The sequence below is a fragment of the Phocoena phocoena genome, chromosome 18 (assembly GCF_963924675.1).
Source record: "Phocoena phocoena chromosome 18, mPhoPho1.1, whole genome shotgun sequence".
NCBI classification, from domain to species: Eukaryota; Metazoa; Chordata; class Mammalia; order Artiodactyla; family Phocoenidae; genus Phocoena; species Phocoena phocoena.
This window is the reverse complement of record NC_089236.1, coordinates 7,440,637-7,458,537: the sequence shown is the minus strand read 5'-3', so window position 1 is coordinate 7,458,537 and position 17,901 is coordinate 7,440,637. Positions and strand designations below refer to the sequence as shown.

At 45.5% G+C, this 17,901-nt stretch overlaps 1 non-coding gene across 1 annotated transcript; it reads left to right on the top strand.

Annotated features, from left to right (window-relative positions):
• The first annotated feature begins 17,160 nt into the window (after positions 1 to 17,160).
• TRNAN-GUU (transfer RNA asparagine (anticodon GUU)) lies at positions 17,161 to 17,234 on the top strand. Its single transcript has one exon. It is a non-coding gene; the product is annotated as a tRNA-Asn (tRNA).
• The last annotated feature ends 667 nt before the right edge of the window (positions 17,235 to 17,901 follow it).

Sequence of the window (17,901 nt, the reverse complement as noted above, 5' to 3'; positions counted from 1 at the left end):
GAGACGGGAAGTGAGCCTTTCAAAGTGTCTGCTCAGCACTGGCAGGAGAGCCCTCGGATTTCTCTGTGGCGGCAAGAAAGAGCCGTTAACCCCAGCCTGACGTACAAAAGGGAATTTAGAATCTCTGAAAGGCCAGCGGACCCAGGTTGAGGCAATGGCCTCCTTTTTTAAAAGAAAATCATGGCTGAGACTTCAGGGAAGAGTTAGGCACGCTTGTTGAGAGACAGAAGCCAGGTGGCACCTAGAACAGGGTCTGACACTCAGTGGATGAGGAATGAGAGATGCATGCGTCTGTTGCGAAGGACGGTTCCTCCTTTTAGAGCCGTTGTCAGAGAAATGGGCTTTTTTAGGAGACACTCCATCTGGAAAGACAGCAAAACAATGCTCTGCATATAAAGCACATTTCCCTTTGGATCTTTGTGCTGGAAGCTTCCTTCCTGCCTTCTTTCTCCCGGAGTGGCTCCTAAAAGGACGCTGGCTGAACAGACCCGTCGTAAGGGCTTGTAAAGGAGAGGAAGCAGCCTAAGGTGGCCATTTCCCCCTTCACTGCCCACGACCTCATCTTCCTCCGCCTCCCTGGGAACCAGCCTGAGAAGCCGCTGCCAGTGCCCCACCCCCACACTCATACCCCACCACACAAGGGTGGGTTCTAAATGCATGCGATAGATTTATCTATTCTTATCACCTGTGTTAGTCCCACTCTCTCCCTGCATGCGACTCCTTCGGCATTTGTGTCCTGTGGCCCCCACCCAGCACCTAATAAACACTTTTATTACTTTAATCCTTTTAACGTGCATGCCCAGTCTCCCAACCAAACTGCAAGTTGCTCAAGTACAGGGACCACATCTCATTCACCTCTGTCAGCCTGGTACCTATCAGTAAGTCTAATTCATAGTCAGCGCATTCTTTATTTTCTATTTTGGTTTATTACACAAATAAAACATGCTCACGGTAGGACTACACGTTTACTGGCAGAGTAAATCACCACACAACATAATGCACAGCCTCCGAAGCAATGAAAGAAACGCAAATATTTCAAAAGGGAAGATATTCTCATACGTGTATTATATTGACTAATCAAGAAAGGTGATAAAATGCTATGTGGGAATGATTACAGGAAAAGAGTGTGCTTAGACAGCACTGGAGGGGTGCTGTCATCCGGTTCAGGACTTTGGGTCACCACCCGGTGACATCTAACAGGAAGTATAAAGATCCTCGTGGCCTTTAATCTGGGGTGTGAAAGTTGAACCTGGCATGGGGGCGTCCTGACGCGGCTCCTCTGTTCTATATTCTGGAATGACTGTCATTCCAGCCCTTCTCCTGCTGCCCTCTCTGTAACCTCCCTCTCTCCTGCCACCTCCCTGTGCCGTGTGTTTCCTTCTGCTCCTGCGTCTGGGCTCAACCGCGTTGCCAAGAGCCAGTCCTCATCCGGCTCCAAAGGAGACTCTTCCCTGAGCTAGACTTTGACCGTCTGTCCTCTCAGCATCCTCTCCAATGTCAGATAAGTCCTGATCTCATTTACATTCCTCCTACCAGGGTCTTTTTATTTTTTAATTTCTGGCCGTGAGGCATGCAGGATCTTAGTTCCCTGACCAGGGATCGAACCCGCACCCACTGCAGTGGAAGCGCAGAGTCTTAACCACTGGACCACCAGGGAAGTCCTGTACCAGGTTTTTTATCGAGCCCTCCAGGGTGAAAGCAGCCACGCTCTGTGAGTCATCACCCATGTCCAAGGCAAGGCGGCCGTTCTTTCCTCCTGGAAGTGACGTGTGTCCCAAAACCCAAGAGCAGAGAGTCAGGGGTTGCCCAGGGAGGCCCCACAGGCCGAGGTCAGCATCCAGGCTGTGGACTACGCCCCCTGCACAGTGGGATGGTTCCAGGGAAAGCAGCCAGGGACAGCCCGAAGGGTGTGGCCTTGGGAAGCAAGACTTGGGCTCAGTTTTTTCAATCAAAACTAATGTTTGGGGCTTCCCTGGTGGCGCAGTGGTTGGGAGTCCGCCTGCCGATGCAGGGGATGCGGGTTCGTGCCCCGGTCCGGGAAGATCCCACATGCCGCGGAGCGGCTGGGCCTGTGAGCCATGGCCGCTGAGCCTGTGTGTCTGGAGCCTGTGCTCTGCGACGGGAGAGGCCACAGCAGTGAGAGGCCCGCGTACCGCAAAAAAAACCCAAAAAAACTAATGTTTGCAGTTTATCTTTCTGATAATGAAATTGTACATGTTTATTATAGTAAAATTGGAAAGTAGATGTAATCGATAAATAAACAAACGGACAAACACCTATCATCACCCCTTGATTACCTCTGTTATCACCTCAGCACAGAGCCTTCCAGGATTTCTTCTATGTATATACATGTCGGGCATGCGTGTCATACAATTCTACTAATCTGTACGTTTAAAAATGGTTAAGGGCTTCCCTGGTGGAAGAGTGGTTAAGAATCTGCCCGCCAGTGCAGGGGACCTGGGATGGAGCCCTGGGCTGGGAAGGTCCCACATGCCGTGGAGCAACCAAGCCCGTGCGCCACAACTACTGAGCCTGTACTCTAGAGCCCGCGAGCCACAACTACTGAGCCTGCAAGCCACAACTACTGAAGCCCGTGCACCTAGAGCCTGTGCTCCACAACAAGAGAAGCCACCGCAATGAGAAGCCCGCGCACCGCAACGAAGAGTAGCCCCTGCTCACCGCAACTAGAGAAAGCCCACACACAGCAACAAAGACCCAACACAGCCAAAAATAAATAAATTTTTTTTTTTTTAAAAAAAAAAAGGTTAAGATGGTGAAGTTTATGGTATGTGGGTTTTGGGGGTTCTTTTTGGTTTGTGTGTGTGTGTGTGTGTGTGTGTGTGTGTGTGTGTGTGTGTGTGTTTTAACCACAACTTAACAAATAAGGAAGAGATGCACAGCGTTTTCCCAAATAGGCGCAGTGGAAGGCAGCTGCTGTGAGCCTGAAAGGGTCCCTGCCCAGAGGACTGCCTGAAGTCGAGAAACCCAAGCAGACAGAGGCAGGAGCTGTCCTGCTGCCAGAAACAGGACCGACTGGAGTTGTAGGAGGTCATCTGGAGAGGGACCACCCACTCGAAGGGACAGACACACAAACTCCCCAGCAGAGGGGTCACTTCCGAGCCGTATCAGGGGGACAGGGCCTGGCCATTTCTGCCCCATGTGCTGCTCCTCTAATGCGCCATCTTTGGTCCAGGGCTCCCCACTGGGCTGGCCAGTGCTCTGTCAGATCTCCATCACAGTCTGAGGTTCCCCGTCCACTCCTGCAACCTCCATCATCTTTTATAGCCATCGCCCCACGATAAACCTCTTGTACTCATAACTCAATGTCTGTTCCCCAGAGGATCCAAACTGTAGCGGTAATGGAGAATTTCAGAACTAGTTTCCCTAAATCAAGTAAATGCGGCAGGTTGAGCCAGCATCTCTCTTTAGAATGTGTGAGCACATTTGACCCTTTTCCCTCAGCTTTGAAACACCAACACTTAACATCCTGTTCCACATATTTATTTATCCTATTACATATTGTATAAGTCAACTTTCACTAGACAATACTGTGGTAACCTAAAATCTCTGTAGCTTACAGCAACAAAGGTTTATTTCTAACTCACTTTGTATGTTACTGGTCTCCTCTAGATGTCTTCTCATCACAGAATCCAGGCTGAAAGAACAGCCTCTATCCTGGACATGCCGTCCTAATAGCAAAGGGAAGAGAACAAAAACGCTGGTAGAAACATGCTGGTAGAAACATTCAAGTTTCTCCCACTCACATTCTATGGGCCAAAGCAAGTCACATGGCCAAACCTGACAATGAGGCAGGGAAGCATACTCCTCCTACAGTCCCAAAGCAACAGGCAAAAATATCTAACACTCCTATAGGGGAGCAAATATTTGGAAATATACAGAAATGCCAGGGCTAAGGTTTCTGAGAGTTTCTTGTCCTTTCCCACATTGTGCCAAGATGACTGCTGTAGCTCCAGGCATCACAGCCCTATTCCACACAGGAAGGAGAAGGAAGGGGCAAAGATAAACAGAAAGAACAGCTAGCTGAGTCTGTCTCTTCTAAGAATTTTCTTGGCAGTCTCTCCCATGACGTCCATTGACATGGGATGTATTATTAAGCTGCTACTCTCAACAATGCAGGGGTTCTGTTAGTAAGGAAGCATAATAATATGAATATTAGGTGGTCAACCAGTAGTTTCTGCCACTCCCACATAAGAGAGATTATCTGTACATTTTTGGAAGATGCAAGACCAATGAAGCAAGTTGACCGACAAAGCCTGAAGAGAAAACGCAGTCTAGAATTTTCTGTAGTTGTTGCAGAGATGCTGGCAGCTGATCTATCTAACAGAACCCTGGCATGTTTCTGGGCTTGGAGTCAGCAGCCGGGTTAGAAGGCAGAAGCAGGACGTGGGCTGGAAAGAGAGAGATTATGTGAATGTCTCATATGGACAACTAGCTTTTAGACACCGTCTTCCCCACCGCTGCCCAGAGAGCCAGCATTCACTGGCAGACAGAACAGAACAAAACCCAAAGATACTGAACAAAATATTCAATGAGAGCTCAGCCCAAAATTCAGCCTCTTTGGGCCCTGATTTGGAGGCCCCTGCAGCCCGACATCCCTCTTTTTGCCCACCTTACCCAGAGCTCTGAGTCTGAAGTCCTAATTGGTGGAGACACTTTGCCTGAAAATAGACAACGGCCGAGGAAGCTCACCTCAGGCACTCACTTTTCCTGTCATATGCAGGCAGACCACTGGGGCTCTCCAGGCAAATGAGGGGCTCCACTTCAGGGCCAGGCACAGCTGCAGCTGGTGATACCATACTCAGAGCCAGGCATTAAGTGAAAAGTCCTGCAGGCTGACCCATGAGACCTCCCAGCCTGCCTGTACCCATGCAACAATAACAGGTTGCTATAAAAATGGAACATTCAGAGAACCACAAAAGAGTGCTTATAAATTTTTAAAGTCTGCCTACCACAAATATGAATATTAATACTGGGAAGGGGATGGTGGACTGGGACATTGCAAAGTAAATCTTCGTACTGAAATGTTAAAAGTTAATGTCAAAGCCTTCTAAATAGGTCAGTACAGGTGATAACACATATATAGTCTTGAGTTATCAGCGTAACCAGAAGCAGAGGTGAATAAAGAAACGGTTTGTTTAAAAAAAAGAAAGAAAGGGAGGGAGGGAGAAAGAGAGAAAGAACCTTATCTCTGAGCTGTGAATCCATGGCGGGGAAGGAAAGGTGGGAGACCATGACTTTCCACTATGACCTGCTCTGTATTATTTGCTCTGTCGTCACACACATGCACTACTGTAACAAAAGTAAATGGATGTGACCAAGAGGGGAGGGGAGGGGAGGGAGGGAGGGAGACGCAGGGGGAGGGGATGTGGGGATACGTGTACACGTATAGCTGGTTCACTTTGTTACACAGCAGAAACCGACACAACATTGCAAAGCAATGACATTCCAATAAAGATGTTAAAATAAATAAATGGAAAAAATCAAATAGGAGAACTGGAAATTCAGTCACAACATAGGCATCAAACACCTGCTTATTAAGACTCAGCAGTGTTTGTCAGTTACTAGGAGACAGGAGCTACCTGGTCAGAAAGTGTCCAGAAGATGCTATAAGATGGGACCACTTCAAGTAATTGTAACAATAAGAGCAAACACTTATTGATGCTTACTGGATGCCAGGACTCTGCTGAGAGTTTTACTTGCCTATTTCTTTTAATTCTCATAACAATTCTAAGGTCTAGGTGTTTTTTTTTTTTTATCATCATCCCCATTTTACAGATGAGAAAACTAAGGCAGAGAAGTAAAGAAACATGCCCTGGTGCCCAGGGTAGTAAGTGGTGACAGAATTTGAATAGCCTGCTAGCAAGGGTACAACCTTAACCACTGTGCTCTGTTGCCTGTAAGCTAGTGCCCCAAATACTGTCTGAAAAAATACTGGGCCATTACAATACTGGCAGACGAGCCCTACATTCCATCATTACAGTTAAATTCACATAATGGGCACTGACTTTTTTTTTGCCTCATTGCTTTCGCATGGCTGTTATAAGAAATGTATGTTAAAAGGCCTTGGAGACTGTAAACCATTCATTGCAAAACGAAAGATGTTAAAATGCTATTTTCTTTAGCTCACTGTCAGGGTTGGGACTCTTCGTTGGATCCCTTGTAAGCCCCACATAAAGCCCCAGCCCACCGAGCACACAGGTCCTCCCCACTCACGCTGTTGTATCTCCCACTCAGTCTCCTTCTCATCCTCAGAACTCCTCTTCATTCCTCCCTCCTCCCCACCCAACGTAAGCTCTCAACTCTCAGCATTTTCTGCCACATTCCTTGTATGTATCACTTAAACCATCACCTCAATTTTATCGTTTAACTCGAGAGGCCCCAACCGAGAGAGGCAAACGTCTGGGAACTTGCGCTTCCCCCAAAGGGGAGAGACTTGTAGCAGATTATGTTTCCCAAAGAATGCAAACCCGGGCTAGAGCAACAGGCCCCAGTGAGACCATCCAGCATCAGGCCAGTTTCACCCACTCGCCTGAGGAACTCTCTTCCATTACCAGAGAGCAATGCTCAGCACAAATCATGGCCCTTCCTGGACTCTTGGCAACGGTCGAAACCTTGATGCATCCCCACTCCCCAAAGGTAGCTATTAAGTGGTTTAGTGTGTCTCTTTCAAGATCTTCTTGTACAAATACACATATATGTACGTGTATATATATTATACTACACATAGAGATTTCCCCTAATAGCACTGAATGTATGGATTAATTTTAAGAAAATTTACATCTTGCAGTATTTTAAATCTTTCCATTTACATACAAACTCATACAAACTCTCAACTTGTACGATCAAGTCAAACATGAAACTCCCAAGAAAGAAAGACAGAATTAGAATAAGGCATTATATCTGCAACAACCGTGTCTTCGATGGTTTTGATAAGGAATTCTCGCCTGCCTTTTAAAATATTGTTATGAAATATTTCAAACACAAAAATCAGTTAAAATAATAACAACCTACAGAACGGGAGAAAATATTTGCAAATCATATATCTGATAAAGGGTTAACGTCCAGAATTTATAAGGAACTCGTACAACTCAACCACAACAACAAAAAAAGTAACACATTTAAAAAGGGGGCAAAGGACTTGAAGAGACAGTTCTCCCAAGAAGATATACAAATGGCCAAAACGCATCTGAAAAGATGCTCAACATCATTAATTATCAGAGAAATGCAGATAAAAATCACAGTGAGGTATCACCTCACACCCATTAGGATGGTCACTATCAAAAGAACAAAAGATAACAAGCGTTTGCCGAGATGTAAAGAAATTGGAACCCCTGCGCATTGTTGGTGGGAACGTAAAATGGCACAGCCATTATGGAAAGCAGTAAGGAGCTTCCACAAAAAATTAAAAATAAAATTACTGTACACCCAGCAATCCCACTCCTGGGTATATATCCAAAAGAATTCAAAGCAGGATCTCGAAGAGATATTTACACACGCATCGCAAATTATTCATTGCAGCGTTATTCACAACGACCAAGAGGTGGAAGTAACTCAAATATCCATTGACAGATGAATGGATAGAGAAAATGTGGTCTAGACAGATATATATTCACATGTACATACATATATACATATTATATACATATAATGCAGCCTTAAAAAAGAAGGAAATTCTGACATATGCTACAACATGGATGAATCTTGAGGACATTATGCTAAGTGAAAGAAGACAGTCACAGAAGGACAAATACTGTTATGATTCCACTCATATGAAGAGTCGGAAGCAAATTCATATAAACAGAAAGCAGAGTGGTGGCTGCCAGGGGCTGGGAGGACGGGGAATAAAGAGTTGTTGTTTGATGTCTATAGAGTTTCTGTTTTGCAAGATGAAAAAGTTCTGGAGCTCTTCACACAACAATGAGAATATACTTAACACTACTGAACTGTATACTTAGAAATGGTTCAGATGGTAAATTTTTTATGTGGTTTTTTCCCACAGTAAAAAAATAAAAATAACAAAAATCTGCGTACCCACCCTGGAACACTATCAAATCCTAAGATTTCACTATACCTCCTTCAGTTTTTTTCCAGGAACAAAAGGTGGCAGACAATGGGAGAGCCTTCTGTCTCCATGACCCTACTCTCCTGTTTCCCTCTTCAGAGGTATCTGCTTCCCTGAATTTGGTTTTTATCATTCCTATGCATGTTTCACATTATGACCGCATGTACATGTATCCATAAATAATACATAGCATTGCTTTGTCTATTGACTACTTTTATAGAAATGGTAACGTACTGTACCTATCCTTTGTGCAACATCACATTAGAAAATGTATACACACTGGTAAGTAAAGAACCAATTCATTATTAGAACTGCTATATAGTATTGCAATGTTTAAATATACCATGTTTATTTATCCACCATCCTTTTGATGAAGTTGAGTCATTTCAAATGCTTCACTATTATGACAACTCAACAACAAAAAACAAACAACCCAATTGAAAAATGGACACAGGGTCTTCTGAATAGACATTTTTCCAAAGCAGGCATATAGATGGCCAACAGGCACATGAAAAGATGTCCAACAACGCTAATTATCAGGAAAATGTAAATCAAAACCACAGTGAGATATCACCTCACACCTGTTAGAATGACTGTTATCAAAAAGACAAGGAATAACAAATGCTGGAGAGGGTGTGGAGAAAAGGGAATCCTCGTGCACTGTTGGTGGGAATGTAAATTGGTGCAGCCACTGTGGAAAACACTATGGAGACTTCTCAAAAAATTAAAAATAGAACTACCATGTGATCCAGATATTCCACTTCTGAGTATTTATTCAAAGAACACGAAAACACTGATTTGAAAAGATACATGCACCCCTATGTTCATTACTGCGTTATTTACAATAGCCAAGTTATAGAAACAACCTAAGTGTCCACTGATGGACGAATGGATAAAGAAGATTTGAGATATATATATATACGTGTGTACATACACACACACACGTACACACACATATATAATACAGTGGAATACTACTCGGCCAAAAAAAAAGAAATACTGCCATTTGTGATAATACAGATGGACCTTGATGGCATAATACTAAGTGAAATAAGTCAGATGGAGAAGATAAATACCTTATAATTTCTCATATGTGGATTCCACTCATATGTAGAATCTAAAAAAAAAATGAACAAATGAAATAAAATAAAAATAAACTCATAGATAGAGAACAGATTTGGGGTTACCAGGGGGAAAGGAGTTATGGGGTGGGAAAATGGTTGAAGGGGACCAAGTGCATGGTGATGGATGGTAACTAGACTTGTCCTGTTATCACTCTGAAGTGTATATAGATGTTGAACTGTAATGCTGCACACCTAGGACTCATACAAATATTTAAATAAAAGTAAAAAAAGTATTTCACTACTGTGCACGATACTGGATGGAACCATCTCGTACATATCCTTGTCTATGTATATCTCAAGGCGAAACCCGTGCATTGGAGGGAATGAGTCTCTCCAATGTCACCAGGATACTGACAAATCGTTCTCCAGGGCATGTGTCCTGATTTCCATCCACAGCAGATGAAAGTGAGAGCCAAATGCTCCAAACAGCACCAACTGAGTTTGTCAGACTTCCTCAATTCTGCCAATCTGCTTTGGGTGTGAAATAACGTCTCATTATGATTCTATGTTTCCCAGATTATTAGACGAGTGTAGTGTCTTCTCATGAGTTTATTGACAATATGGATTTCCTCTCCATTAATGTTTTGCCTGATTTTCTGCTCTGTTGTTTGTCTTCCGCTAATTGGTAGGCAATTCTTTATAAATTCTGCATACTAAGGCTTTGCTGCTTACGTGCATTGCAAATTCCTCACTCAGTCTATGGTTTTGTCTTTTAAATTTATTTTTTGCTTATTCGTTTAACGAAAGTTTTACTACATTTTAAATATAATCAAATACATCAACGCTTTATTTCACGTTTACACTTATTATGGTGTGTTTATGAAATCATTTCTTACCCCGAGGACATTGTTCTGTCTTCTCTGGGGAACAGAGTAATGATTCAGTAAATATGTGCTGAATAAATGAATTATTTCTAGTTTGTTGGTCTCCAGAACATCGCACAAATCCAATTTTTATTTTGTATAAGCCCCGTGCTCATATAAGCAATTTTTTATTGCAAAATTGGACTTAAATATAAAAGGGGGTGCTATCATTTATCCTAATTAGGCCAAGGTGAAGCATGCCTTTGGTAACACACCAGCGAGAATAACTATTATTCTTCACAAAAGATTCAGTTGAGAAACAGGATTTTTAAATATAGCAATATTTAGATTAGAAAGCAGAAAGTAAGCCTTGTTAGTGAGGCCTACAGCGGTAGAACAGAGCACCTAGAACAGCCTACAGCATCAAAAATTTTATTGAGCATCTGTTATGTAAGGAGAGTTGTAGAACTTCTTTCTTCAAAAACTCAATCATGGGGCTTCCCTGGTGGCACAGTGGTTAAGAATCCGCCTGCCAATGCAGGGGACACGGGTTCCAGCCCTGGCCCAGGAAGATCCCACGTGCCGCGGAGCAACTAAGCCTGTGCACCACAACTACTGAGCCTGTGCTCTAGAGCCCGCGAGCCACAGCTACTGAGCCCGCAAGCTGCAACTCCTGAAGCCCACGCGCCTAGAGCCCCGGCTCCGCAACGAGAGAAGCCACCGCAATGAGAAGCCCACGCACCACAACGAAGAGTAGCCCCCGCTCGCCGCAACTAGAGAAAGCCCGCGCACAGCAACGAAGACCCGACGCAGCCAAAAATAAAAAATATAAATAAATAAATTTTTAAAAAATTTAAAAAGTCACCTAAAATCTCAGATACCAGTTCTTTTTTAAAAAATTTATTTATTTAATTTACTTATTTTTGGATGTGTTAGGTTCCCGCTGCTGTGCGCGGGCCCTCTCAAGTTGAGGCGAGCGGGGGCTACTCTTCATTGTGGTGTGCGGGCCTCTCATTGCGGTGGCCTCTCTCGTTGCAGAGCACAGGCTCCAGGCACGTGGGCTTCAGCAGTTGTGGCTCACGGGCCCAGCAGCCGTGGCTCGCGGACTCTAGAGCACAGGCTCAGTAGTTGTGGCACACGGGCTTAGTTTCTCCGCAGCATATGGGATTTTCCCAGACTAGGGCTTGAACCCGTGTCCCCTGCACTGGCAGGCAGACTCTTAACCACTGCGCCACCAGGGAAACCCAGATACCAGTTCTTAAATGAAAGCACATTTATTACTTAAGAGTCGCACATTGTAAAATTCCCCTTAGGAGTGGTCTCCGTGTCCCTCAGACACCTTTTCTCAGGTGGGTAAAAGAGTTGGAGAAGGGAGAGCAGCGTGACGGGTACACCATGCTTGACAGGGACCCATGTGTGCAGGCACGGGACTGCCCTGAGTTACCACCTCACAAACTGGCACTCCTCTGCCCCCAGACAGAGAAGATCGGCGGAGCCTAACCACCTACCACCCTCTACCTGCAATTTAGGGAAACTGCCTCTGCTGCCTTTCATTGCTGGCCCCTTACAAGGACAGCTTGCCACAGACGCTTGAGAAACTCGTGGAAAGGGGGAAGCAAGAAAATTATAATCCCCACTCAGAGGTAACCATACGCACTACTCATGTGTACACACACACACGATTCGTGCTCATATGCAATGTGAGAGGCCGTGTGGGTCCAGGTTACAAGCGTAGCTGCTGGAGCCTGACTCGAGGTGTGGAGCCCGGCCGCACACTCACAAGCTCTGCAACCTGAACAGATGCTCCGTCTCTGCTCCCATTCCCCCACCCGCCAAATTAGAATAAGAGTAATATTGACGGTATCTGCCCCACAGGCTTGTTATGGGCTTAAATGAGACGTTATGTATAAAGTGTGTAATAACATGGGACACACAGAAAGAAGATGCAGCTGTGAGTTATCATGATGACACAGTTCTCCATCTGACCTTATAACTTAACATTTCATCATAACCCTGTTGTCAAATATTCTTTGAAAATACTATTTTTAGAATTATAGCGTTCTGTAGCCTACCATTTTTAATTAACACTTTACCCTGACTATATGTTTTAAAATATTATTCTTGATGTCTATATTTTAATACTCTATTTTCTAAATATACCACAATTTATCATTTTCCCCTGTTGACGGATATTTAAGTTGTTTCCTATTTATCACTATTATAAATAATACTGTGATGATATACTTAAAACTTGGGCCACATCCCTGGTCCCTCTCTTAGGATAGATTTCTAACATCGCATTTCTAGAATGAACATCATTTAATGTTCATGTTACCAAACTGCTATCCAGAAATAATAGGCCAGGTTTACCCTCATCAGTCCTGTGTGACAATGGCCTGTAACTATGCCACTGATAGAATTTTAGTAGTATCTCTTTTTCTTCTTTGCTATTTGAGAAGAGGAAACTTTTTACTTCATTTCATTTTGATTTCGATAACTCGTGAGGTTAAACTTTTATGATTATATTGGTCGAGGGTATTTCTTCTTTTGGGAATCTTCTGTTCATGTCCCCATTTTTGTTTGTCTGAATTTTTTAGTTGAGCTGTAAAGAGGTATTTTTCCATATTAATTGATAGATGCACTTTACATTATTAGGAATTTAATTTTTCCATCACACTTTATTTTTTCCCAGTTTCCTTTATAGTTTATGTTTTACTTTACTCATCTATTCAGCATGGAGTTACTGAGTGCCTGCTATGTGCTGAGCACTGTGGTAGGTGCTGGGGATTCAGCAGGGAACAAAGCTGACTAAAATCTCTGTCCCTGGAGGGCCTACATTTTAGTGGGAGCTTCTAGTTGAGGGTGTCATTTCAGTGGACACAATCATCTAGTTCCTGGAATGACCTATAATTGAGAAGGTCCTATAATCCATTAATGCCATGTTCCTTTCAGAAAAGCACTGTACCCACATGAATACGGAGCAAGAGAGACCCCAGAGCTCAGCCTAACAGAGAAAAGTTGGTAATATTTTCAAACAAGTATGACTAAAAAGACACCCTTAGACTTTCAGCTGGGACTCAAGCACACTCAGTGTTTATTTCTTTTTCTCCCTTCCACACAGGTGCCTCTTAAAATTTTACAGCCTGACTTTTCCGGTGGCGCAGTAATTAAGAATCCGCCTGCCAGTGCAGGGGACAGAGGTTCGGGCCCTGGTCCGGGAAGATCCCACATGCCACGGAGCAACTGAGCCCGCGTGCCACAAATACTGAAGCCCGCCTGCTTAGAGCCCGTGCTCCGCAACCAGAGAAACCACCACAATGAGAAGCCCACGCACTGCAAAGAAGAGTAGCCCCCACTCACTGCAACTAGAGAAAACCCGTGAGCAGTAACGAAGACCCAATGCAGCCAAAAATAAATAAGTTTATAAAAAAAAATTTTTTTTTGCAACCACTTGTATACCTCACCATCTGGGGCTCGAGAAATGGGGGTGTCCAGGTGGGGTTGATGAGAAGAGGGAAGTTTGGGGTCTTAGCTCAGGCTACTATACCAAAGTACCATAAACTGGGTGAGTCATAGAGAACAGAAATTTATTTCTCACAGTTCTGGAGGCTGGAAGTCCTACATCAGGGTGCCAGCAGGGTCAGGCTTCGGCGAGAGCCTCTTCCGTGTTGCAGACTGCTGACCTCGTGTTCTGTCCTAATGTGGAGGAAAAAGATGGAGCTAGCTCTCCAGCCTCTTCTTAAAAGGGCACTAATCCCATGCCCAAATACCTCCCAAAGGCCCCACCTCCAAACACCATCACATTGGCGAACAGATTTCAACATGTGAATTTTGAGGGGATACGAACATTCAGTCCATAACAGGTCCCATAAGTAGAGAAGACTGCGCCAGGAGTGACTTTATGGAATGACGGATGCAACAGCCAATTTCACAAGAGATTCCTTTCCCTCAGTGGGGAAAGGAATGGGACCTGCAATAGGAGCAAAACTACCTCTTCAGCAAACTGTGTGCACATGTGACTCAAGGACCGGATGAGTGGCCACCCTCCAAAGCTTCAGCACTTGGAAACAACTCCAGGGAAGGGGACAGAGGGAATCCTGAATTGACAGAGATTGCGTTTGGCGCAGCAGCAGAACAGGAAATCAAAACAGAAGTTGAATGGAGTGATAGAAAGATAAGGTTCTATTTCTTATACATCTGAAAGATATCACTGTGTTTTTAAGAGGAATCACAAGAAAGAGAAAGAGAGAGAGAGGTCATCATTTAAACACTTAAATTAGAATTTCCCACAATCCTGGGAATTCCCTGGCAGTCTAGCGGTTAGGACTCTGCCCTTCCACTGCAGGGGGGACAGGTTCGATCCCTGATGGGGGAACTAAGATCCTGCAGTCCATATGGCCAAAAAAAAAAAAAGAATTTCCCACAGTCCTTAAGAAGAAACTGAAAACGCAATTGAAAAATTCCATTAAATTAGTATAAGTTTAAGCTAACTTTTTTTTGCGGTACGCAGGCCTCTCACTGTTGTGGCCTCTCCCGTTGCGGAGCACAGGCTCCGGACGAGCAGGCTCAGTGGCCATGGCTCACGGGCCCAACCGCTCCACGGCATGTGGGATCCTCCCGGACCGGGGCACGAACCCGTGTCCCCTGCCTCGGCAGGCGGACTCTCAACCACTGCGCCACCGGGGAAGCCCTAAGCTAACTTTTAAAGGTGCAGTTTGGAAAACCTTATCTGTTCCAGGAATTCCAAGGTGGAGGTCATCAATTCCTTCTTCACCTGTTCGCCACTCATAAGCACCACATGCATAAATAACTCCACAGAACCAGATTAAACATAACTGACTCCAAAAGTTGCCCAGCACAGACGGGCAAGAACCTCCTGACAACAGGATCTCTAGATAGTCCTACTCAGAAGATTCCTCCTTCATCCCCTCTCCTTGAACGGCACAGGCTCAACTCTGCAGCTCCACTTAGCTCTTTCCCTTCCTCCCTTTATGAGAAGCTGGCCTCCATCACTCAGCTTTCTCCTCAGTGAAGCAGAGCTGGCTCTTGCTAGGAGGAAGCAAGTAGAAGGGTCAGAGAACCCAGATCCAAAAGAAATTTTTAAAAATATGCTCAACATCAGTAATCACTAGGGAAATGCAAATCAAAACCATAATGAGGTTAACACTTCACACTCATCAGGATGGCTATTACAGACAAGAAGGAAGGAAGGAAGGAAGGAAGGAAAGAAGGAAGGAAGGAAGGAAGGAAGGAAGGGAGGAAGGGAGGGAGGGAGGGAGGGAGGGAGGGGGAGGGAGGGGGAAGAAAGGAAAGAAGAGAGAAAGAGAAGGGAGGGAGGGAGGGCAGAAGTAAAGAAGGAAGAAGGGAAGAGGGAAAGAAAATAGCAAGTGTTGGCAGGATGTGGAGAAATAGAAACCTTTGCGCACTGTTGGTGGGAATGTGAAACGGTGCAGCTGCTGTGGAAAGTGGTATGAAAAATTAAAAACAGAATTACCATATGATTCATCAGTTGTATTTCTGGATATGTACCCAAAAGAACTGAGAGTAAGGTCTCAAAGAGATATTTACACATCCATATTCACTGCAGCATTATTCACAATAACTAAAGTGTGGAAGCCACCGAAGTGTCCATCAACTGATAAAGGGGTAAAGAAAATGTGGTGCATACACACAATGGAATATGATTCAGCCTTAAAAAGGGATGCAATTCTGACACATGCAACAATGTGGACGAACTTTGAAGACATGCTAAGTGAAACAAGATAGGACAACTACTGTACAATTTCACTACATGAGGTCCCGAGAGTCATCAAGCTCATAGAGAAAGAAAGTAGAACGGTGGTTGCCATGTCGGGGGGATGGGGTGGATGTGGAAAGGAGGAAGCAATGTTTAACGGATGCAGCGTTTCAGGCTGGGATGATGGAAACGTTCTGGAGATGGATGGTGGTGATGGCTGCAGAGCAGCGTGGATGTACTTAATGCCACTGAACTGTGCGCTTAAAAAAAAAAAAAAAAAGGTTAAAATGATGAGAAAAGAACCAGGAGGAAGGGGACAGGAAGGGGTGCGGGAAGGAGAAGAAGGTGGAGGAGGGTCCCTCACAGGTGAATTGAACGGAAACAGGGAACACACAGGACTGGATTTAGCACGTGGAGAGCTGGGGTGAACTTCCTATTCTGTGGGCGGAGAAGACAAGGGGAGCGATCCCAAAGGAGCTCAAGAGATCTGGCTTCGCAAAAGTAAACTGAAAGCCAGGAAGTTCTAAGGGTGTGGCACTAATGCTAAGGCCCCCACTCCCCGCCGTTGCAGAGACGGGTCATTCCAGATCTCAAAGCCTCAGTGCAGAAGTCAGGGAACGCGGAGGGGGGGGACCCTGCAGAGGCCATTTCAAACTCAAAGGCATATCTTAACTGCCATAGGGCTCTTCTGATGTCCCAAACCAGGCATTCTCAACGCTGGCCCTATCCTCGCCAAGGGGGCAAAAACTGTCTCTCTGAGGTGAAAAAATCTTATTCTTTCTATGCACCTAGCACAGAAGTGCACAGGGCAAATTCACACATACGCGGTGTATCTATGGTACCAAAATTTTATGGGGGTTGGTGATTAGGGGGGGGAAATATCCAAAGGAGAGGGAGAGGGGCAATAACACAACCACGCAAAGGCTGAGACCACTGCCCTAAAGCTGGGGGGGCGCTCCGGGGATGTGGCTCCATCCTCCAGGCCCGCACAGCCCTCTGGGCTTCTCGCACAGCTCGAGCGCGTGTGGTCCGGCAGGAGAGCACGCGCGACCTCACCCCTTCCAGCTTCCGCGGCCGGGCACCCAGTCGGCCGGGCCGTCGTCACGCTCACTGTCACTGCCCGCGGCCGCCCGGGACAACCGCTCCAGCGCGCACAAGGAAGGGGAGGGTCCCCTACGGGCCCCCGGAGCCGGGGGCGGGGCCGGCTCTCACGTCGGGGGCGGGGCCCGCGCGACGCGCGCCGGCCCCGAGGAGCCCCGCGGCTCCGCCCGAGCTTCCGCCCGCAGCCCGGCTCCTCCCGCCGCCTCCTCGGCGCGCTCCTCCGAGGTGCCAGCGCGGCTACGCCCAGGGCGGCGAGAGAGCCGCCGCGGCCGCGGAAATCTGTACACACCGCAGCACCGCCCCAACAACCCGGTCTCTGTGGCGCAATCGGTTAGCGCGTTCGGCTGTTAACCGAAAGGTTGGTGGTTCGAGCCCACCCAGGGACGAGGAAGCTTGTTTTCCTGTACGGGGATTCATTTTAAAACTACAACTCTGAGATTTTTAATCAAATAGGAGTACGACACTGCTACGTTTCTAGGATAGAGGAAGACAACGTCCTCCTAATAGTATTTGGTGCCCAACACAGTGAATCCAGGAGCCACACTGCTGCAGAACTGGGAGCCGGTGGATTGCTAATTCTAGTCCTACCGAATATCCGGGGGAAGTGTGCATATATGCTTCAGGAGACCTGCCCAACCTTGTTCATCAACAGCAGACATTGTAATGGCAAAAACAAACAAACAAAAAACACTCAATTGCCCATTGACAGGTGAATGAATAAATGCCATTGGTTTCTCTCAGAAAATCTGATACCACCAAAAAGCAAATGTAGTTATTCAATTTTGCCATATCTGCGGCCAAAAGCATTTGAGAAGCAAATGCAGATGCGAACATGCAAGAGGAGACATCTCAGAGTCAAAAGTATGTGGAGGCACCGTTATACCAAGAACTATTTGCTGAATTAAGCTGTGTTACAGCTTTGGGATCAAGGACTTGAATCTACGCAAAGCCTTAACGTTTTCTTTAGATTGCTGGCAGATTTTTTTCTGAAATTAAACTCAAGCAGAAATTGTTTGTATGGGTTCCTGTTAAAACGTCTCAAATGACGTATTT